Source organism: Octopus bimaculoides, chromosome 18 (assembly GCF_046866305.1).
Source record: "Octopus bimaculoides isolate indiv1 chromosome 18, ASM4686630v1, whole genome shotgun sequence".
Classification (NCBI taxonomy): domain Eukaryota; kingdom Metazoa; phylum Mollusca; class Cephalopoda; order Octopoda; family Octopodidae; genus Octopus; species Octopus bimaculoides.
This window is the reverse complement of record NC_142945.1, coordinates 24360788-24384732: the sequence shown is the minus strand read 5'-3', so window position 1 is coordinate 24384732 and position 23945 is coordinate 24360788. Positions and strand designations below refer to the sequence as shown.

Here is a 23945-nt window from a genome sequence, read left to right as displayed (position 1 = left end):
TCGGTGAGTGTGTTAAATTTTAAGGCACAATAAGAAAATTACTCTCCCCAGACACAATAAAAATAAGAAGATAAATGCATAATACGTATTTGTAAGTCTTTGTATGTTTGATGAGAAAGAGTTAGCTCAAAATCACACAATTTTCACTCTGAAAAATAATTTTCTGCTTTCTTTAGCAGCAAAATTATCAACATTTTTGGCAATAGACATATTGGCACACTTCCACTTAGCTTTTAATATCGCCACACTGTTTAGTCACATTTGACCCATTGCACTTCTCAGTAATGCCTATATTTATCTTAGGCCACTGAAGAAATGGTCTTGCAGAGTGTGGTGTAGTAGAAATAGTAGGAAAGATTCTAATCATTTTGTAGAAGAATGGTAGTAGAAAGATTGTTCTTGTGAACGGTTTTAGAAACATCGATTACAGTTGCCTGTGTACCTGACAAATGTAAATGGTGAGTGACACACTGTGTAGATTACCTTTCTGCTTTAATGCAAAACAGTAAATTGACAGAAGTCATTTTACTCATCTGTCGTATCAAGATTAATGATAATATAATGAAACGCAAAGTATGTCTTAATCATTATCATGAAATCATAACTCCATTTCTGCATTAACCTTATACAGAGTGATTGTGATATGTAGATATGTGATGGCAGCTTTTGGTAATGGCATTTCCATTGAGAATTACCCTGAGCTAGCAACTGACAAAAATTGCTTTTTTTTTCTGTAAAACACTTCCTTCTTAATAAGAATTGTATATCATGTTCCTTGGGATGATTTCCTCGAACCTTTTAGTCCATTTCCAAACACTTTCAAAGTTTATGCCATTTCTGGAATCAATAGTTGTTTTGGAGGATGGAGGCAATATAACTTATGCAGTCTTTCTCTAGAGGTATTCACTAATTCTGTTTGTCTATGACTATTAATTTCAGGATAAATGATCCATCACACTGCATTGCTATCTGCATATGTTTATTTGATCTCAGTTGAGTGAAGGGGCAGTTATTCTACTCTAGTTTTTACCTGTTCATATCTACACAACCACCTAGTTACACCCTGTGGTGTGTTTTTTGATGATCATGGTGCTTTCACAGAGTGCATACCATCTGGGACTGGCCCCTAGAAAGTTGCTGAGACTCAGTTTTGTTCAGTGTTTGTCATTGTATCTTGGATAACAAGATTTAAGAGTTTGACCATTACAGTTAACATATATTACAAGCAGACAACCTTCCTTTGTTTTTGTGGTCAAATCTCTATGAACACTGTTCATATTTGCTGCTTCACCAACAATTTTATCCAGTTTCAATTTCAGCTTCCTGAGTAAATTTTTGGCTAAATCGCAAAAAAACACTTTCTTTAGTGAAAAGCTTTACATAAAATCTGGTGAAAGAAAGATAACAGACTTCTCAGTGATAGAACTTATAGATATATAGTGCATCCTTCCTTTACTAAAATAATAGTGTGTGATTTAATGGAGATTTACTCAATATTTCTAGCTGGTTAAATTGAAAAAGCTTCTATATTCAAGTGTTTTATCCTTATTTTGACACCTATACATTTTTATGTATGTCCATTTCTTTAATATCTTGTTCTAATGCTGAACTAACATTTTAAACATACTATTCTTAATGTTGACCCCTCAAGATAGTGCCTAATTAATTCAAAACAATGTGAATAAATAAGCAATACGTTTCACAGGGAAATCTGAATGTTAAGGGGTTAATCTTCACATGTTGATTCTATATCTTCAATAATGTTCTAATGTTGTCCACCTCTTTAATAATACTCAAATGTAGATTCCATATCTTTAATATAATCTTGTAAAGTTAACACTCACATCCTCAGTGCACTATATTGATGTTTATTCGCCTTCTTTATTAATATTATAAATTCGATTTCAGATTTTAGCACAAGGCCAGCAGTTTCGTGAGAGGGATAGGTTGATTAAATGAACCCCAGGGATCAATTATTTTATCAACTCCTAAAGGATGAAAGGTAAAGTCGACCTCAGTGGAATTTGAACTCAGAATGTAAAGACAGACGAAATGCTGCTAAACATTTTTCCCAGTGTGCTAATGATTCTGCCAGCACGCCACCTTAATTAACATAATAATATTGGTTTCAAATTTTGGCACAAGGCCAGAAATTTTGTGCGAGGTGATGAGTTGATTACATCAACCCCAGTGTTCAACTGGTACTTATTTCATCAACCTTGAAATGAAGAAAGGTAACATCGACCCCAGCAGAATTTGAACTCAACGTAAAGACAAATGAACTGCTGCCAAGCATTTTTCCTTGTGTGCTAACGTTTCTGCCAGCTCACCACCTTCTATTAATATTAGAATATTAACTTCACATCTTTAATGTACTGTTATGATGTTGATCTCACATTGTCACATTGACTAATGTTGATTCGGATAATTTAATGTTCTTATACTGATGATATCCACATCTTCACTGTAATACCTAATATTGAGTGCATTTCTTTAGTATGCTGCTATACAGTTGATCTCACATCTTTAATGAAATATTCTTATGTTGATCTCATATCTTTAGTATCATTTTCATGTTGATACTCTCTACATATTTAATACACAATCTTAATGCTCACTTCCCTAATTCTATGTTATCTACTAAAGGCAATATACTGCACTTTTGTAGGTCGTCAAATAGCTCTAACAAACTCTTCTGCTGTTGATCTCTATCAATGTATTGTTCTTCTGATCTACAAATGTGCTGTTACTTTTATCACTTCATTTTTGATACTAAAGTGGCCTGTGATAATTTTAGCTAACTGGTCTTATTCGCCATCTACTTAGCCACTTCAGACCTATTAGTCATTCTTTTTTGGTCAACCATATAGTGTTCACTTCTCAGTCAGTACACTAACAGTTGTGCTCTCATCCAACAGTTTCTCTTGCCCAAAATATTGACCCTCATGCATTCCCTCCCTGTCTGTGTTTTTCCTGCAGCCATTGACTTGTAACTATTCTAGATGAATATTTACCATGGCAATTTTCCAGTCTTGTAGAGGCTGCAGTAACTAGCAACTATAGTCACTTCTTTCAGATCTAACTAATAAAACAATGTCTTGTATACTTCAGTAGAATGTCTTTTCACATTATATTCATGATAGAATTTCAGCTTAGTAGTGAAAAATTACTATCTCAAAATTTATAACTGTTTTTACATCTTCCAAAGCTAAGGTGTATCAACAAATTGAACTTGTATATCTTTAAGTGGCCCTGAAAGAGTTAAATATATTGATTAATGATGCAGTTCAGAACAGGTAGTAAAATATAGAACATCACCACCAACAAGAACACTATAGAAAATGCCAAATCTTTGGCTAAACACAGACAAGCTCTACTATCTCACCAGTGTAATGGTATAATTATTTGATTTCAAATTCAACATCTTTTCTTTGTTTTGTTTTTGTTTTGGTGCAATGATATATGGTGAAATAGTTTAAATAGTTTAACACAGGTGCAAAAAACAGCTGCATTCTCATTTTCATGACCTTTGTAATCACCAAGACTGAGACTTGAAGCAAAATATTAACTGTTGTAGATGAACATTTATAATGACAGATGTATATATATATAAAATTATATATATATAATGTCTTTGTGGGGAATAAAAGGTGTTGAAGAAAGAATAAGCATTTCTAAGTAACAGCAACACCACTAAATAAACTGTCTCTTGTGAAGAATCAATTTTTCATTATTTACTTAGTAATTTTGGTTTTTAGTTTTGATATATAAACAGAAGCATAAAAGCTATTCTGGACTTATTGTTTCACATCTTATATGGCTAATTTCGCTTTGTGCCAGGGTCAGATAAACTCTGAATTCCTCTGCATGAGGAATGACATGAAGTCATTTGCCAATAAATGTCAATGTGGCACCCTAGCATATCCTCAGCAAAACTCCCATAATCTGTAAAAGAGTAAATGGCACATTCGGTCACTCTATTGACTAAACTTGTGAAACAAACGAACTCTCCATATGGCTGTTTGCTATAATAAAAAATAAATGTATGTACTGTACATAATACGAGTACTAAGTCCTCATATGGACTATGATCTTCTAAATACCTACTGGCACATTCCATAGGTATGTATCATACATGCGTGTACATATGTATGTGTATGCACGAATGCGCTTGCACACATGCATGTGCAAGGATGACTCTTTAATTATCTGTAAAGTATGCTTTAAAACTTTTCAGTAGTGATGAATTGTCAGAGTTGTTATGGCATCAAATTTGGTATCCTGTAGGCAGTGGCTCAGGAACGAAATTTGCTTAGGGGGTGCAAACCCAGGTCCAAAATTTTTTACAAATTTGGTCTTGTTTTTTTTTTTCTGTTATTTATTTTTGTGATTTGTTCTTTGAGAAGGAACCTAACGTCAAGGTACTTTTTACACATCACTTTTTTATTCACGGTTTTGTAAACCTGAGTAAAATAAGTAGGGCTGCAAATTTTGGTTCTGCACTCCGCAAAAATTCTAGGGGGTGCACTTGCACCACCTGCACCCCCTGTTCCCGGGCCCATGCCTGTAGGTATTTACAGTGGTTGACTGAACACCAAGTTCAAATCCCATTAGGGTTAAATTTGTTGTGTTGATAAATAAAGTACCAGCCTAAGGTCTTCATTGGATTGTTAGAGTTGAGAGGGATGCTTTGCAATATCTATACTGGTTCTGTGCATTCTGAGTTTAAAATTCTGACTCACCCCTCATTATTTTGGAGTATTGCTTTCTAGGTGAACTAATAAAAGTATAGAACTCAAAAATATTTGTGTTCTTATTGAGTAGGGATGATCTCAGAGCACAAAGTTTACAACGCAAAATATGATGATTGATGATATTGGCAGGAAAACTAGCAGTGTTCCTTTCTTTAGATTGAGTTACTATAATTTGCACAGACGTTCTTCCAATAGTACCTGTCTTCCATTGCTGACTTCAACTAATGAACTGAGGAGCTGCTACCAATCATTAGTCCACCAACACATGCTGTAGTTAGTTGAATCCACTGGTCCTATGGCTGTATGGCTGTGCATTAGTTCCTAGAGTAATAGATCCCTAATGCATTTGTCCCTGGCTTAGTAGCAGTGCCCAGCAAAATGGAGTCTCCTGGCTCTGACCCCCTTTGATATCAGGGGAAAGTCTCTATAGAGGTCTTTATTGGTCACCCCTTGTTGTAAGAGTAATATGTTGGAGTATGGAGGTGTAGCATACAGAACACTAAATGTGAACTCTTTCTTGTCACTACAGTTCAGGTTTCAATCCGAAGTGTCAATTAAGTTGCTGGATTTACATTAGCTATGGTTGCTCTGCTTTCTGCTAGCTTCGTAGAAAACAAGTATGCAATCTTCTGTTGTCTGTAGGCTGAAGATGTGTGAAGCAGACTAAATTAATTGTAGAAGTAAATATTCTAGTATAGCATTCTGCCCCTTCCTCTCCTACTTGTGTTGTTTTATTTTTTTGTTGATGGACCTTAGATATATCTAAACACACTACACCTAGTGATTCAGCAATTACCATTTCATCTTTAAAACAAACAGGATATGCCGTTCAACTACTTTATCCTTCTTTATATATATATTTTTCAAAGATAAAGTTTAATGAGAAATTGGCTGTTATTTTTGTTAGGTGAGGCTGTTTTATTGGCTTGACCTTGCAGATGATTTTATTGAAGATGAGAAATTGACTTAATCAACTGTAGTACTTCATTTCTGATATCATGTTATTGCTCCCAGAGTATGCAAATACCATAATACTCTGTGAGATTTGATCTCTCCAAACAGAGAAACAAATACTATGGTGCATGACTGTACCAGTGATGCATGAATGGCACCTGTGCTGGTGGCATGTAAAAGGCACTCAGTACACTCTGTGGAGTGGTTGGTATTAGAAAGGGCATCAAGCCATAGAAACCAAGTCAAAACAGACTGAAGACTAGTGCAGCTGGTCAAACCATATCTAACCCATGGTAGCATGGAAAATGGACATTTGATGATGATGGTCGTTCATTTCTCAACTTTGTTTTCTTTATTTTTATTTAAACTTGGCTTTATGGTACAATAGGCACTGGCATAGGTGTGTGGTAAACACGCTTACTTTGCAACCACATAGGTTTCAGGTTCAATCCCACTGTGTGGCACTTTAGGCAAGAGTCTTCTGCTGTAGGCTCTAGCTAACCAATGTCTCATGAGTTAATATGATTCTTCTATATATATATATATATATATATATATATATATATATATATATATATATCCTTTTATTTGTTTCTGTCTTGCCTGGGGCCATGCTGTGGTAGCCCTGAAGAGTTTTAGGCAAACAAATCAGCCTGAGTACTAATTTTTTAAAAACCTGGTATTTATTCTATTTGTCACTTTTGACAAACTGCTGTTATGGGGGTGTAAACGAAAGAACATTGGTTGTTAAGTAGTTGTGGGGGACAAACACAAGCACAACACACACACACACACAAACTTTAAGTTATTTAAAATATGTTGTAATATATTTGAACTGCTATAGGCAATTTCACTGCACTTATTGTGGAGAAACAAATTCTCTCTTATGTTAAAAAGTTGTAAAAATACTACATCTTACTATTGCTGCCTCCTGTCGGACTCTCAGACATCAATGTTTCTAGCTCTTTAGTCATTATCAATGGGAAATATCAAAGTGAGGCAACTCTGGGAAGACCTAGTCAAAGCCATGGCTTTAACTAAAATACAGTCAAGAACATTGACTAATTTGCACCACTAGACCTCCACGGTCATGATAAACACTGTAATATCAGCACCAAGCAGTTCTTAGGCATAAACGAACTTTAGGTTAGTTAAAATATGTTTGTGACATAATTCAGCTGCTAAAGGTAAATTCACTTCAGTTACCATGGAGAAAAATTTCTCTCTTATGGTAAAAATGTGTAATTTTCATGATCTGTTGATCCTTAAACAATAGTTGCTGAGATGCTCAAAATATCTGCTGATGTAAGATATATGATTACCACATGTACCATCAATCTAGTTATAAAGGAAGGTGTTATACTCAAGGACTGGCATAGCAATTTCATTGTAAAGGCAAAGTGGATGCCTTAGATAGAAGTAACAATAGAGAAATCTAATTACTGTATCTGGTTATGAAGAACATAAAGAGAGTCATAGATGAGATGCAGTTTGGTTTTGTGCCTGCAAGTGGTAATACAGATGCAATCTTCCCACTGAGGTAACTGCAGGCAAAATACTTGATTAAGAATAAACAAGCATTTGTTGATTTGTAGGTGTTTGACAGAGCGACATGTTCAGTAATTTGATGGTCCTCAAGGAAACTAGATATAGATGAATAGCTTGTGAGTGATATACAAGCTATGTACAAAGATTCTGTGTAGTGAGAGCTGACAACAATTTCAATGATATTTTTAGCATGAAGATAGGTGGCATGGCACAAATGTGACTGTGGTAGAAGCTTGCTTCTCAATCACATGGCTTGAGGTTCAGTTCCACTGTGTGGAACCTTAAGCAAGTATCTTCTACCATAGCCTTGGCTGACCAAAGCCTCATGAGTAGTTTTGGCAGATAGAACATGAAAGAAGCCCATCAAATACACACGTATACTTATATTTATGTGTGTGTGTGCTTGTATCTGTGTTTACATCCCCCTACAATTTGATAACTGGTGTTGGTGTGTTTATGTCCCTGCAACTTATCAGTTCTGCAAAAGAAACCAGTAGAATAAGTACCAGGCTTTAAAGAGAGACAGGCTTGAGGTCAATAATTTGACTAAAAATTCTCTAAGTCAGTGCCCCAGCATGTCTGCAGTTTAATGACTGAAAAAGTAAAATATAAAAGGAAAAAAATAGGTGTCCTTTAAGATTTAGTCTTCTGTCCTCTGTTATTCTTCATAATTCTACAGGCCATCACAGAGGTGTTTAAGACTAACTGTTCATGGGAACTCCTATATTCTAGTGATCTAATTCTCATAACTGAAATTATATGGGGAATTAGAGAGGAAATTCCAAGTAGAGAAGCTAAACCTAAAACTACTAAGGTAAACATAGCAAAGATTAAGGTTTTAGTAAATTGCAAATAAGACAGAACATTGCTGTTTTCTGGGAAATGATTTTGCTTGATATGTAGAGACCGATTAGCTATAAACTCCATATGCTGTCCCAATGGACATACAAAATGTGTAGCAGAATGACAAGCAGACTAACAGAAAATGTAAACTTTGTATGCAATAGATGAATCAGAGCAGTACTGTACTATGAGTATGCTAGAAATTTACTCTCTTCATTGTTTGGATGGCTCACCAGTAGCAGATAATAGCTGCCTGGTGATATGTGCCTCGAGAAAATCCACGCATTTCAACAAAACTGACTTTTGGATGCACCATGTGTGTATTTATTACATATATGTGCACAAATGTGTTTGCTTTGCATCGTATAGAGACTTGTTCAAGTGCTTGTATTGAAAAATTACAGCTATATATTTTTGTGTGTGTGTATGTATATATGTGTGTGTGTATATATATATATATTTATTTTTCTGTATAAATATATCAGTATATAGGTATAAGTTATATATATATATATATATATATATATATATATATATATATATATATATATATATATATATGTATATAAAAGAGAGGGAGAGAAGGGGTGGAGGAACATGATATTGATAGATAAAAATAAAAGGGTATGTTTACTTTCTTACTGCTGACTACAAGTTAGAATGTTAAATCAGTAAAATTGGAAAATGAATTGGACATTAAAATCATCATCAAAATTATAGAAATTTTTTTTCTCTCTCTCTCACTTTCTTTTTTCTTTTTTTTTTTCTTTTTTTCCTTTTTGTAAAATAAGCTCACTTATATATTATTTCAAGCTAAAATAAACTCTCTATCCTTTAAGTCTGAAAATATTGCAATCATTAAAATGTCTGATTTCCATTTTCTAAAAATATTTATTTCTCATTCTTCCAATTATGCATTGAAAAATGTACATTTACGATCATTCGCCTCAACAATTGATTTTTCTTCTCTAAAATACCATTTACAAAAATATTTCGATGACATCTGTGTTTGGATGGAAGAAACTCTTTATTTTAGGGGTGATTTTTTTCTTTTTAAAAAAGTTGTCTCCCTTAATCTCTTAACCTTAATTTTTTTTTTTTTTAAATTTATTATTTTGCAATATTATTTTTAGACAACAATGTGTTAGTGTTCAATAAAATCTGTTCAGACAACGTAATCAATACCAACAACTTTAGACACTTTTTATTAAACAGTGATATATTTCCAATGCTGTGTTGCATTAATATAAGTGTTTTCTCTTTTAGAGGAGTTTGTTGCCATCTGACAGAAATATAAGATATTATCATTCTTCCAATCTTTACCTTTCGTTATTAAATATTTATTAGATTCTTTCACCCATCCACCAACCAACCCAGACACACATACACACACAAACACACACTCATACATGCTTGTGCACACACATATACTTCATGCCCACCACCACCACCCACTCCATCGCTTCCTGATAACTTCCAGGAACATGGCGTACAAATATCATTTTGTTTTTCATTTGATTTTATCGAAGGTAAAAGTAAAACAAAATTATATGAAAAATATGCTTCCCTCCCTCTTTCTCTCTATATCATATATATATATATATATATATATATATATATAAATGTGTATGTTATGTGTGTATATATATAAACTACATACATGCATACACACACATGTACATCCATTCATACTCACACACTCGTTTTTATACTTATATATATGCATATGAAATATGTACAGTAAAATAGATGTTTATCCTAAATTTTCAAAGATTTTCATCAATATTATTTCCAATAAAACAGATTTAATAAAAGTAACATTACTCTTATTCTCTCCATTTAGCCCACACCTACATTGTGAACAGCAGAATTTTCCTCTTTATTTTTCTTTATTTTTCTCTGTTTTTGCTCTGTACCCTTTGTTTACACTCATATAACTTCCTCTTCCAGTTTCACTATCATAGTTTAATGGACTTTTGGGTGTGTCTGACTATACTTGATGTAAATGTTTCCAGCATGTAAATGCTGTTGTAGCTATTGATTAGCCATAGATTAGATCAGCTCTAATCAAGTAGACCAATAATTCAAGTGTTTGTCGCCATGACCATTTTTAGTTTTTCAGATACACTAATTATTACCAAGACTTCATTACCCAGTGAATTGTGAGTATTATTTCTTAGCTATTTTTTTTAGCAGAGTAAGCAATCATACTAAGGCTCCCTCAATTTATGATGTAATTATCATGTCTCTATGTAATGGTTTGTGAAGTGCATGGCTCAGTGGTTAGGGTGTCAGGCTTACAAAACATGAGGTTGTGATTTTGATTCCTAGATAGGGCTGTGAGTTGTGTTCTAGAGCAAAACACTTTATATCATGTTGTCCCAGTTCACTCAGTTGTAGAAATGAGTTGTGACATCACTGGTGCTGAGCTGTATCAATCAGCCTTTGCCTTTCCTTTGGACAACATCAATGGCATGGAGAGGGAAGACTGGTAGGCATGAGCAACTGTTGGTCTTCTACTAAACAGCTTTAGAGGGGATCCTTCTAGGTGCAATCCCATGGTCATTTGTGACCAAAGGTGGTCTTTACCCTTAACATGGAATGGCTAACAGTTTTCACTCAATGTTGTTCTACCTATGCAATGGTTTACAGGTTACTTTCAGTGTTGATGCTCTTCTCTACTGTGCTCAAGCTAGCAGTAAACACATTCCTGCATCAACTCCTAGCAAATGCTAAAACGGGTATTTACTTTACTTTTAATTTTTCCTTTTTAGTGCTCCATGTAGAGCTGCTTCTCTGAATTGAGAGATCACACACTTGATACTACAAACATGTGGTAAGAATGTTGCAGGGAAGAGTCACTGGACAGGCTTTACAGGCAAATCAACCAGCAAGAGACTCAAGCATAGACCATGAGCAAGATGGTTGGATAACATCTATGAGTTTGGTTTGTCTCACATTAGTGATTGCTGCTTCAGACAGTATCTGGTGGAAGGCATGCTTGATTACATTGCCCCACAGCCTTTCCAAAGATGAGTGGGGGAAGAAGATGAGATGAGGTGAGCTCTTCTTTCTCTGCAATTTCTATGTTCTATATTTAAATTCAGAAACTCCTTGCCACATTTTATCCAAACATTATCATCTCCTATACAAAACAGATAAAACTTAAATGACACTTTTGTCTAGAAATCCAATACCTTAGACATGCTAATTTCAGAACATTCAAATGCACCAGCTCTAGATGTCAAATTTGTCCCTTTTACCTTATCTCATAGATTGGGTACCCAAGCTTAGGGTACTTTTTTGGTTCAAAGTGGAAATGTTCTTTCTGTGTTGGTGCATAGCATTATGTGACAACACATGGAAATATGGTCTATGAATCACATTTACTTTTACAATGATTTTAACTGACCCTTGCAATGATTTCTAAAACTCATTTCTTTGATATTAACCATTTAAATTCCATAAGCCAACCAGAAGGCTTCTACTTGATTATTCACTGTGCTAAAGAAAATGGCCAAACTTTCCTCATGTTGCACCCTACTATCTTGAAAAGGAAAAGACACATTGCATAATGAAGTCCTAGATAAGCAATATGTGAAAGAAGGAAGGGAAGAGTCAAAATGGAAAGCCTTTCATCACAGACTCACTCAAGTCAAGTCTGATCTGAGGTTAAATAATAATTCCTTCATAGGCACAAAGCCTGAAATTTGTGGGGAGGACCTAGTCAGTTACATCGACTGGTGCTAATTTTATCGACCATGAAAGGATGAATGGCAAAGCTGACTTCTGCAGAATTTGAACTCAGAATGTAAAAGCAGATGAATTGCCACTAAACATTTTGTCTGGTGTACTAACCTTTCCTCTTGCTTGCTACCTTCCTGAAGTTACTTAATGATTTCAATAACCAAATCTGCACCTCTACCAAACTTTATCCAATACACTATGAACATAGAAAACTGGCACTGGCACGAGGGTTCCAGCTGAGCCGATCAGCAGAACAGCCTACTTGTGAAATTAAAATGTGCAAGTGGCTGAGCATTCCACAGACACACTTACCCTTAGGGAAATTCAGCTTGACACACAATGTGACTAGGTTGACCCTTTGAAATACAGATACTACTCAGCTTGGCCATCTGAGTAGACTGGAGCACTGAGAAACAACATGCTTTGCTCAAGGACACAACATGCTGCTGGGTATTGAACTCGTGACTTTATGACCTGGAGCCAAATACCCTAACCACTAAACTACGTGTCTTCATTATACTAAGAACATAATATAATGTTTTGTTATATAAGTGAAATACAGTATCACCTATAAGATGTACATGTTTGCGAATAGCTTGATATCTGGATCAACACACAAGTGCTTCCTTGATCCATGGATTACATTTTCACGAGTGTTGTCACATTATGAACCTATGAGGGGGTAGTCCCAGGAATACATTGGGCGAAGTGGTGAGAAAGGATCTTCAGATGTTGGGCCTCACAGAGGGAATGACAAGGGATTGAGACTTATAGTGGTTTGCTGTGCTTGAAAAGACACACTAAGCTAAGTAAAGTCATGGTTGTCCTAGCATACAGGCATGTCCCCAGCATCCCTCTTCAGCTGAGTGATCCTAATCTTGTGAGCTTGTGGGTGCCACTACCATGTAATAAGCACCTGTGGTGGTGCCACATAAAAGCACACAGTACACCATGTAAAGTAGTTGGCATTATGTAGGGCATCTAGCTGTAGAAACTATCGCAAAACAGACATAGGGCCTAGGCAGATCTTCAGCTGGCCAGCTCCTGTCAAACCGTCCAACCCATGCCAGCATGGAGAACAGACATTAAGTGATGAGGAGAAGGATGATGATGTTGCTATCTTACTATACCTTCTTCCCTACAGCCATAAATAAGCTTTACTTTCAACCAGATTATGATATCTTACACTCTGTCACCATAGTATACTTTACTTCTTACCACCTTACTGTTTATCATACCTTGATCTCTGCTACTTTAAAATACCTTTCACTTTACCACCTTACGATGCCTCCTCCCATATCAACTTTTCATATCTTACACCTTGCCATCTTATTACATCCTTACCACCAATTTGCAGCTCACTTCCTATACCTTGCTATATCTTGCTCACTACTTTTTCACTTCATACTTGTTTTCTATGCCTTGTTCCGTAACTACTTCTTGTATCTTACTATCACATTTCTCTGCCCTGTGCCTTTCCACTTCATGTCACTTTGCCCTAACATTTTACTAGACTTTGCTTCTAACTGAACCTTACTCTATTCTCATCCTACCATTCTCTTCCTTTGATGTTACTCTTTCCTTACTTCTTTTATCTTCAATCATAGTGGTACCACACAATTTAGAGATTCTACACAGATTACCTCCTGTCATTCTCTGAGGAGCACTGCTCTCAACATGAGAATTATCCTCTTGTTGCATAATAGCTTTATCTATTTTCTAAATGTCATTTCACTGTTTTAATGTTTCCTGTTTTATACTGTCATGGAGTACTTGCTTTTATAGAGGACATTCCCATGTATCAATCTCCATGATCTATTTACTTTACAGATCATTGTGAGCCATGGCTTATCTAACTTCTTAACAAAATATCATCTTTGCTATATCAGTTTTGTCTTACCAATATTATTACTTATCCAAGTCAATACATCTTTGAGAAAGCACAAAGAAAGTTTCTTAGCTGCTGTTTCCTTTCCCCAGGGTTACTTGAAATTAATCTATCTCCAGGGTTTCATACAACATCTAAGAAAATTTATCGCCTACATTCTTAAAGATGTCATGGGCTTTAAATATGTACATATATAAAAGCTTGAATTCATTCTAAACACTAATTCTCATCACAATGATTTCAGAGACCAAAATAAAATTGATTACCAAGGAAGTAACCTTAACTTGAAAATTAAATGCTCCAATGAGTGTCATATTTTCCTAAACCCTTGCTTTAAACTCTTGACATGAGCAAGTCATTAATCCTTCTCTAAATTGTTATTGTCTCTAGAGTACAAGACATTGGGTCTTTCCAAAGTAACAAACCACTTAAACAAACCTTGTTACCCTCACCCATTCTGATAACCACTAAGTTAACGTATGTCTCTATGATAAACATCTTCTCACAAATCTCATCTATTTCTTTCTTCAGAGAACCTATCTTAAAAATTGTATTTTATGGCTTTGCTGTGAGGAATTAGATAGAATAATGCATAAAGTAACTTATCCTATCTTTAGATCTTACTTTTCCCTTTCTTCAATTCTTCTTGTCATTTCTTCAGTTCCAGGATTATGGGCTATCATTGGTTGGATTTCATTTCCAACCAAAGACTCTACTCAAAAGCTGGAATGTGTTATTGTATGATTATGAACATCAGCTTGAACTGTTTGTTCACGTTGCTCAATTTTTCAAGTTGGATCCTGTGTACTGTGTTCTCTTCTCTGAGAATCCAGTTAGGGTAACTCATAGGAACTGACTGCGATACTGGTTGGAATGACTAGGACACTGCTCAGGATGAACCAAGCAAATACTGACAAATGGTGGATGCAGAAATGTGTTGCAATGACTCATGCCACCATATCTGACTTAACCTGAAGCACAGCGGTCATGTCTCCACACAACTCTGTGAATTTCAATTCATGTCCTCAAAGTCTTTTGTGTGTTGGGATTGGGTACCAGAAAAATAAGTACTCCTTTCTCTGACTTTTTTCTCCCTATTTGCTAGCAACTTGATCAGTGCTATAATTTTAGCTAATCTAAACTGTACCTGATCCCTCTGTTATTATTCTGGGGTGGTTGATAGCATTTTATATGAAATTTCTCTAAAATGTTTTTCTTCCTCTTTCTGACAGATTTCTCTTTCTTAAGCAAGATTTTGTTATCTTCAATGCATATTTAGTGAAAAAAGAGGAGAAGGAGGAGGAGGTAGTGGTGGGGGTTCAAAATCTTGCTTCACATGTAATTTCCAGTTCAGTATCATTGTACAGCACCTAGGGCAAGCATCAGCCTCAGATCAAATGATGGCTTGTGAGTGAGTTCGGTAGATGGAAATTGCAGAAACCTGTTTGACACACATTACACACACACACACACACACACACACACACACACATTTGTGTGTGTGGATGTGTATTTGTATTCATATTTGTCCCCCACCATACTGCTTGACAACTGGTGTTGGTTTGTGTATGTCCCCATAATATAGAAGTTCACCAAAAAAATTATAAATAAATAAATAAAATATAAGGATAAGTACCATACTAAAAATATAAGTCCTAAACATTTCAAAGTGGTGCCCCAACATGACCACTATCTACTGACTGAAACAACTAAAAGGTAAAAATACCAGATTAGATATTTCACTGTAGTTTTTTTGCCTTTCAGTATTCTGGGTTCAAATCATACCTGCATTATGCATTTTCGTTTATTCTCTTTGAGCTTAAAAGAAATACCAGCAATAATTTCTGGTTAATTTAGTCTCTAGAGAAGTAAGCCTCATCTCTATTCAAACTGTAATTAATATTTTGGTGTTGCATAAGTTGGAGAACTGGCAGAGTCAGTATGCTGGGCAAAATGTTTAGTGGCATTTCATCTGTCTTTACATTCTGCATTTAAATTTGCTGAGGATGGCTTTATCTTTCATCTTTTCAAGGTTGATAAAATGAGTAGCAGTCAATCACTGAGGCCAATGTAATTGACTCACACCCCCAAACTTGCTAGACTTGTGCCAAAATTCGAAATCAATATTTTGGTGCTGCTCATGATAGGAAAGGCATGGATATGTGGTAAGAAGCTTGTTTCACAACCACATGTGTTTGGGTTCCGTCCTGAAGCACTGTGGTCTTGTTGGGAAATTCATTGTTATTTTTGAAAAATATGCTGGAGAAAAAAAAAATTAAATTAGGTATTATAAGTAAAGATGCCAAAAATATTTGTATAAATCACAAAACTAATTTTTTTCTATCTGATTAGTCAATCTCATAAATTTTCTTTGCAGCCAAATATAACCACCAATAAAATAAATTTTAGAAGGAAATGTAGAATCACAAAATATTTTGAGATTAACAAATACTTTTCTCACCAGAGTTATTGTGTTATTAGGGTACAGATAGTCTCTTAATTATTGTAGTATATATCATGATTGAACCATTATTAGTTAAGAGTCTTATTTAAACATCTGTAATTCATTGAGCTCTCCATCAATAGCTAGCTTCTTTGGGGATTGCACTGAAGGTAGCATTGTTCACCATTCTCCTATTATAAGATAACATGAATCTCTTTTTCTCTCACTCTCTCTCTGTCGTATTTCTTTACTGCTCACAAGGGGCTACACACAAAGGGGACAAACAAGGACAGACAAACGGATTAAGTCGATTATATCGATCCCAGTGCATAACTGGTACTTATTTAATTGACTCCAAAAGGATGAAAGGCAAAGTCAACCTCGGCGGAATTTGAACTCAAAACGTAGCAGCAGATGAAATACCGCTAAGCATGTCGCCCAGGGTGCCAACATTTTTGCCAGATCGCCACCTTCTCACTATCTCTGTCAGCTCTCTGTCTCTGTCTCTGTCTGTCTGTCTGTCTCTCTCAATATGTTACTTTTGTTGTTTAGCCCCAGATCAGTTCTATGTGTGTTTTTTTTATTTACTATAACCCCATGCAAATATCTTTTGCTATAACCCCAAGCTAACCAAACTCTTGTGAGTGGATTTGGTAGACAGAAACTGAAAGAAACCTGTCATATATTAATATATTTGTGTGAGCGTGTCTGTTTGTGTTTGTTCCCCACCACCACTTGACAACTGGCATTGGTTTGTTTATATCCCTGTACTGAAAAATAAGAACTAGAGTCAATTTGTTTAGCTATAACCCTTTAAAGCAGTGCAATAGCATGGCCACAGTCCAGTGACTGAAATAAATAAAAGTTAATAGGATAAGAGATAATAAAATAAGAACTTTTGCAAGAATTGTCTTTTCAGTATTCATAAGAAGAAATTTAGTTTCCAAATTGTTTGAGTATTCTTAAAATTCTGACAAACAACGTTATTTCAGTTTAAATGATTTGTTTTTATCTTTTACTTGTTTCAGTCATTAGACTGTGACCACGCTGGGGCACTACCTCAAAGAATGTTTTTTTGTCAAATGAATTGACCTTAGGGCTTATTTTTTAAAGCCTGGTACTTATACTGTCAGTGTCATTTACTGAGCCACTTAATTATGGGGATGAAAACAAACCAATATCAGTTGTTAGAGAGTTGTAAGGCACAAACACATGCACACACACACACACACACACACATGTGATGGCTATCTTTCAGTTTCTGTCCACGAAATCCACTCACAAGGATTTTGTTGACCCAAGGCTATAGTAGAAGACATTTGTCCAAGGTGCCATGCAGTGGAACTGAACCTAGAACCATGTGGTAAGAAAGCAAGCATCTTCCTACACAGCCATGGGAAAGATTTTCATAATTTTATATATTTAATGTTTTGTTTCATGTACTAAATGTAAGTTTGTAAATAATACAAAGTTGTTTTTTTTTTTAAAAAAACAACTCTCTCAGTGGATGAAGAGCAGTGTCTTGATCCTTCTCAAGAGATCATGACTAGTGGAATGAAGGAGTGAAGTTATTCTGAAATCAGAAAGTTAGCTTGAATGCTTGCAACAAAATAAACTGTTAAATGAACATAAGGACGAGAGGGTGGTGTTAAATCAGGCAACAATTAAGTCTGCCATGGAGGAGGAGAAGGAAAAGAAAGAGAAGAGCAAGAAGAAAATCAAGGAAGAAGAAAATTAAATTGAAATGGCTGTAGATGGTACATATTTGATTATAGATCTGCATAGAGCTGATCTGGGGCTAAACCAGAAGGGTAACATATTTACATAAAGAGAGAGAAAGAGAGAAAGAAAGAAATTCATGTTATATTAGGAGAATGGGGAACTATACCACCTTGAGTGCAATCCCCAAAGAAGCTGGCTATTGATTGAGAGCTCAATGAATTGAAGATGTTTAAACAAGATTCTTAACTAAAAATGGTTCAATCATGATATATATACTACAATAATTAAGAGAGTATTTGCGCCCTAATAACATGATAACTCTGGTGAGAAAAATATTTTGTTAATCTCAAAATATCTTGCGATTCTACATCTCCTTCTAAAACTTATTTTATTGGTGCTTATATTTGGTTGCGAAGAAAATTTATATTGACTAATCAGATAAAAAAAATTAGTTTTGCAATTTATACAAATATTTTTGGCAACTTTACTTATAATAGATAATTTAATATTTTTTTTTTTTTCTCTTGCACAGTTTTCAAAAATAACACGATGTTCTTCCCAACCAACAACAATTAGTTCCGATAAGAACTATATATTGAATATACTGAATCAGAATGTTTCAATTTTACTGTAGATGACAAAAACAATGATACCACAGATGCCTGTAGTTGTGGAAAGGAAATTGAAACTAAAGAAATCTTTATAAACAAATAGACTTGTGATTGCCATGCTATAAATATCACCAGAATTTTCCAGACCCGCTCAAATATCAGATAGAAAATGAAACACTGACTTTTCTTGTAATATACATTTTTCTGCTGCATTCCCTATAGCAAAAATACACCATTGGCAAGGCAATGGCATCAGCAAAAAGTTGCTTGTTCATCAGCATAAGTGATGTGAACCACAGTTTGTAGAATGTCTCAGATAAACATATTCTTAGATTCATTTTTATTTGTTTTAGTCTTTAGACTGCAACCAAGTTGAAACACCAACTTGAATGATTCAGTTGAACCAATTAGCCTCAGTATATATATATATTTTGTATATATGAAGTACCCTTCAAACTTTGGACCTCATGGAGGCAATGACAAGTGAGCTAGACCTTTGGCAATATATCGTGCTTGAGAACACCTGTCAAACCACGTGAAATCATAGTCATGGCCGATGCTAGTGTTTCGTATCTGGCACCCATGCTGATGGCATGTAAAACACACCCACTGTACTTTTGGAGTGGCTGGCATGAGGAAGGGCATCCAGCTGTAGAAACCATACCTAATCAGACTGAAACCTGCTGCAGCTCACCAGCTTACCAGTTTTCAGTCAAACTGCCCAGCCCATGCCAGCATGAGAAACAGCCACAAAACAATATACATTCCTTAATTTCTAGCTGGTAATATTTACTACAATTACACTCCATTCTGCCTTGAATTTCAATTCTAATACTACTCCTCACTTTAAGCATACATTTTTCTCCCTCTTGACCACAGTTGTTTCTTCTCCCTCTCCCCTCCACATTATCTTTTTTTTCAAATGCTACTCCCTTTGCAAATCTCTACACTATCAAAAACTACTGGTCAAATGACCTTGCTTAAATTCCTTAACTCTCCCACTCCCTGATGTCTTTATTCCTTTTTTTCTTTTCTATTTTCTTTCTTATATTACTAATTTGCCCCTGGACTGGCTCTTGTGCGGGTGGCACATAAAAGACACCATTTTGAGCATGGCCGTTGCCAGTACCGCCTGACTGGCCCTCGTGCGGGTGACACGTAAAAGCACCCACTACACTCTCTGAGTGGTTGGCGTTAGGAAGGGCATCCGGCTGTAGAAACTCTACCAGATTAGATTGGAGCCTGGTGTTGCCATCCGGTTTCACCAGTCCTCAGTCAAATCATCCAACCCATGCTAGCATGGAAAGTGGACGTTAAACGATGATGATGATGATGATTTATATTCTTTACTCTTACCATGCTCTCTACACATTCTGATTGAATCTGTGTGTTAACATGTACTTCCTTGCAACAATGTAAAATTTTATTTAATCAAGATACCTTTGGCCTGATGAGTAAACCTGCCGTATACACCTCACTTGGATATTTACTACTTCTGAGGTTTCACTTGCTATGAAACATATGTAGATTGGATCCTACTCCATTCTTTAACTATTGTATTCTTATTCACATACCCAGCAATCCTGACTGCCTATAGTGAAGTATAAAAATAATTTTTTCCATCTTATAAATATTTTGATAGGGAAAAATCCACAACGTTCTACCTTGATAAACCACTATCATTCCTGAAAGGTGTTTTTTATATTTACTGCAGATGGCTTGAAGCTAACTTTCTTCCTACATCTTAATCATTGGATCTTACATTTATATGTGTGTGTGTGTGTGTGTGTGTGTGTGTGTGTGTGTGTGTGTGTGTGTGTGTGTGTGTGTGTGTGTTTATGTCTGTCTCTGTTCTCCACAACCAGTGTTGTGTTTATGTCCCCAAAACTTAACGGTTCGACAAAAGAGACTGATTGAATAAGTACTGGGCTTAAAAACATAAGTCCTGAGGTTGATTCCTTCAAGACATTGCCTCAGCATGAGCACAGTCAAATGACAGGAACAAGTAAAATATAAAAGGTGTGTGTGTGTGTGTGTGTGTGTGTGTGTGTGAGAGAGAGAGAGAGAGAGAGAGAGAGAGAGAGAGAGAGAGAGAGACTAGTATGCTCTGCTGGATGTATAATGGAAGTGTACATGATCAATAAAGTGAGAGTGTTTTGAGAGAGAAGTTAGGCATAAGAGGAATTAGTTGGTGCGTGCATGATAGAAAACTGCTCTGGTTTGGTCATGTGATGTGGATGGATGTCATCAGCTCCATAAAGAAATGCTGATCTCTCAAAGTAGATTGAACATGTGGAAGTGGAAGACCCAAGAAGACATGAGATGAAATACTAAAGAATGACCTCAGGATGCTGAAGCTTTTAGGTGAGATGACAAAGGACTGAGATGCCTGGCACCTTGCTGTACTCAAGGAGACCCATACTCTGCCACAGAAGTGTTAAGACCAGCCTTTCTGGTGGTGAAAAGCTCTTGTGGCAGAGTCATGTAAAAGTGTCTATGTAATGCCATGTAAAAGTGACTCTGCAGTGCCAATTAAAAACAACTGTGTAGTGCCACGTGAAAGCAACTGTGTGGTGTCACATAAAAGCATCCAGCTCACTCTGAAAAGTGGTCGGTGTTAGGAAGAGCATCCAGCTGTAGAAACTATGCCCAATCAGACTGTAATCTGGCACAGCTCTCCAGCTTGCTAACTCTGGTCAAACCATCCAGACCATGTCAATATGGACAATGGACATTAAATGATGATGATGATGATATTTATATAAATATATAAGAAGAAGAGATGACAAAGTAAAAGATGGTTATGTCATGCGTTTCATTAGCTTACAGCTGTTTCTGTTATAAGTTTGCAATTGACTCATAGTTGAGTGCCTGACTAACACCTTATAGCTTCATCAGAGCCTTGAATACCAGAGTCTTCAATAAAGATATAGGATGTTATTCAGTCACTCAACTAGGAGTCCACTGCACCTTTTTTTAGAAACAGCTGTATGCTAATGAAATTCATAACATAGCCATCTTTTCCCTTTGTCATGTCTTTTTCTTATTACTACTCTGTACTCCTCTAACACTTTATTCTGAATTATATGTATATTGAGTTTTACACTAGGTCACACAATGCCTAAGTGATATATATACATCTATACATGCATACATATATACACCCAAATATACAAATTCTGGTAGATACTCTGTTGGCATCTTTTGCCCCCAAAACTGCTAAGTTACAGGGACTAAAATAAACTAATACCCATAGTCAAATGATGAGAAACAAAATCACACACACACACACACACACATGCATTCACACATACAGTCATACACCCACACACACATATATGGCAGGTTTCTGCACAGTTTTCAACTACCAAACTCACTTGCAAGGCATTTGTTAGCCCAGAGCTGAGAAGTGAGACTAAGCTTAAAAACATGGTTCAGTTTCTTGTACTTGCTGGAAAAATAAAAATAGTGTTAATTACTGTCACATCTTTTGTTCCTCACTGCATATTTACTTGGAATGCATCACTCTGGACTCAAACTCCTGGTCATCAATACAATGCAAAATATTGGCGGTGACGATGGTTATGGTGGTGAGGATGGTAATGATTATAGGAGAGATGGTAATTGCGATGCCAGAGGCAATAAACCTGGTGATGTTGATTGCAACGGTAATGAAAATGATGGTAGCAACTATAGTTACTACTGTCAGTTAGGTTATAGTAGTAGTGATTATGATGATGTAGTGATGGTAGTGGTGATAGTAGAGGTAACAGTAGTAGGGTTTGTGTCAGTATTATTATTATTATTATTATTATTAGTATTATTATTATTATTATTATCATTATTATTACTATTATTATTAGTAGTAGTAATAGTAGTGGTAGTAGTAGTAGCAGTAGTTGTAGTAATAACAGCGGCGGTTTTTAGACCAAAGTGTTAAAAGTCTGAAATATTTTTAGATCAAAGTGCTTTAGAGTAAAGTAGTTAAGAAAGATCAATTTAGTCTAAAACCCTTTGGACTAATTACACTTTGCTCTAATGAAACTTTGATATTAAAATCCTTTTTGTAAATACAAAGCAGAGTCAATACTACTTGGTAGCATTCGAAGAAGTGGTGGTAGGTAGAGGTATTGGTGTTGTTAGAGGTGGTGTAGTAGTTGTAGTACTGGCACTGGTGGTGCTTGCAGTTGTGGTGGTCGTCATTGATTACGATGGTATTTGTGCTGTTGGTTATTTTGTTTTTTATGATAATGGTGATGGAGATGGCTCTGGTAGTTGTACTTGTGGTAGTTGTACTATAGCAATAGTGGTGGTAGTGGTGATAATGATGGTGGTGGTAACAACAGTACTATTAGTAGTGGTGGTGGCAGCAGCAGGGGTTGCAGTAGTGGTGGTGGTGGTATTAGTAGTAGTAGTAGTAGTAGTAGTAAGAAGAAATAGTAGTGGTACTGGCGATGATAGTAGAAATAATTGTATTGGAGGTGGTGGTGGTAGTTAGTAGTAGCAGTATTAGTGGTGATGATAGTAGTAGTAGTGGTACTGGTGATGATAGTAGTAGATGATAGATAGTGGTAGTTAACAGTAACAGTATTAGTGGTGGTGGTAGTTAGTAGTAGCAGTTAGACTAAAAGTATTTTCGACCAAAGCAATTTAGTTGGTTATTTAATGAGCCTTCAATCAAATATGTCAACATTAACATACCTATTATTTTTTCATGCAGTTGGAACCTTCTAGATATACAGATTCTTACAAATTTTATTTTTCTGTGCTAACAAATGTGCAACTTTTATTCATCCATCACTACTCAGGCAAATAGGGAGAAAGCAAAGCTTTGCTAATAAAGTCAAAATAATCCCAAACTGTAACTAGAGTTGTCTCCCATTGTTGGAAAAAAAAAAATAAAATGACTTAATTCAATGAGTGCAATTTTTCTGTAATTGCATAATGCCCATTGAATTTGGTTTATATGAAGGCAATTTCAATAGATGTTAGCAAATTACTACTCTTCTATCTGGCACATTGACAAAAGTAAAGCCATTAAGTTGGCTAGCCATGTATGTTGTTGGAAAACCAACTGCACACTGCATACAATCAAGTGGAGAATTGAGGGGAAATCCATGCCATATGTAAATGGATTTAAGAAATGCAATTTATATGTTGCAGAAACATCGCATATTCTTTTTGATCCAAAATCTGAAATTTTCAGCAAATGCAAGCATATGAACAAATTTCTTTTGGTGAATTGGAGAGCACTACCCTCTCTAGATTGAGCAGCTCTCCAGCAGATTTTGGACCCCTCTCTATAGAGTTATTCTTCAGCTAGTTTAATTACGACTTCTACAGTCAAAGGGGATGTAATTCTAATTTTCTTTCATTTCTTTGCTCTTTTTGTGTTTTTATTCACCCTTCCACATTTTGTATCAACCTTTTTTCAC

At 35.6% G+C, this 23945-nt stretch overlaps 1 long non-coding RNA gene across 2 annotated transcripts in view; it reads left to right on the top strand.

Annotated features, from left to right (window-relative positions):
• The window catches only part of LOC128249930 (uncharacterized), a 49577-nt gene extending 27353 nt beyond the window's left edge, over nt 1–22224 (top strand). For both annotated transcript variants that reach the window (XR_008266077.2, XR_008266078.2), the window contains exons 2-3: nt 10874–11158; nt 18432–22224. This is a non-coding gene — a long non-coding RNA (uncharacterized LOC128249930). The remainder of the gene's footprint in view (nt 1–10873; nt 11159–18431) is intronic.
• The last annotated feature ends 1721 nt before the right edge of the window (nt 22225–23945 follow it).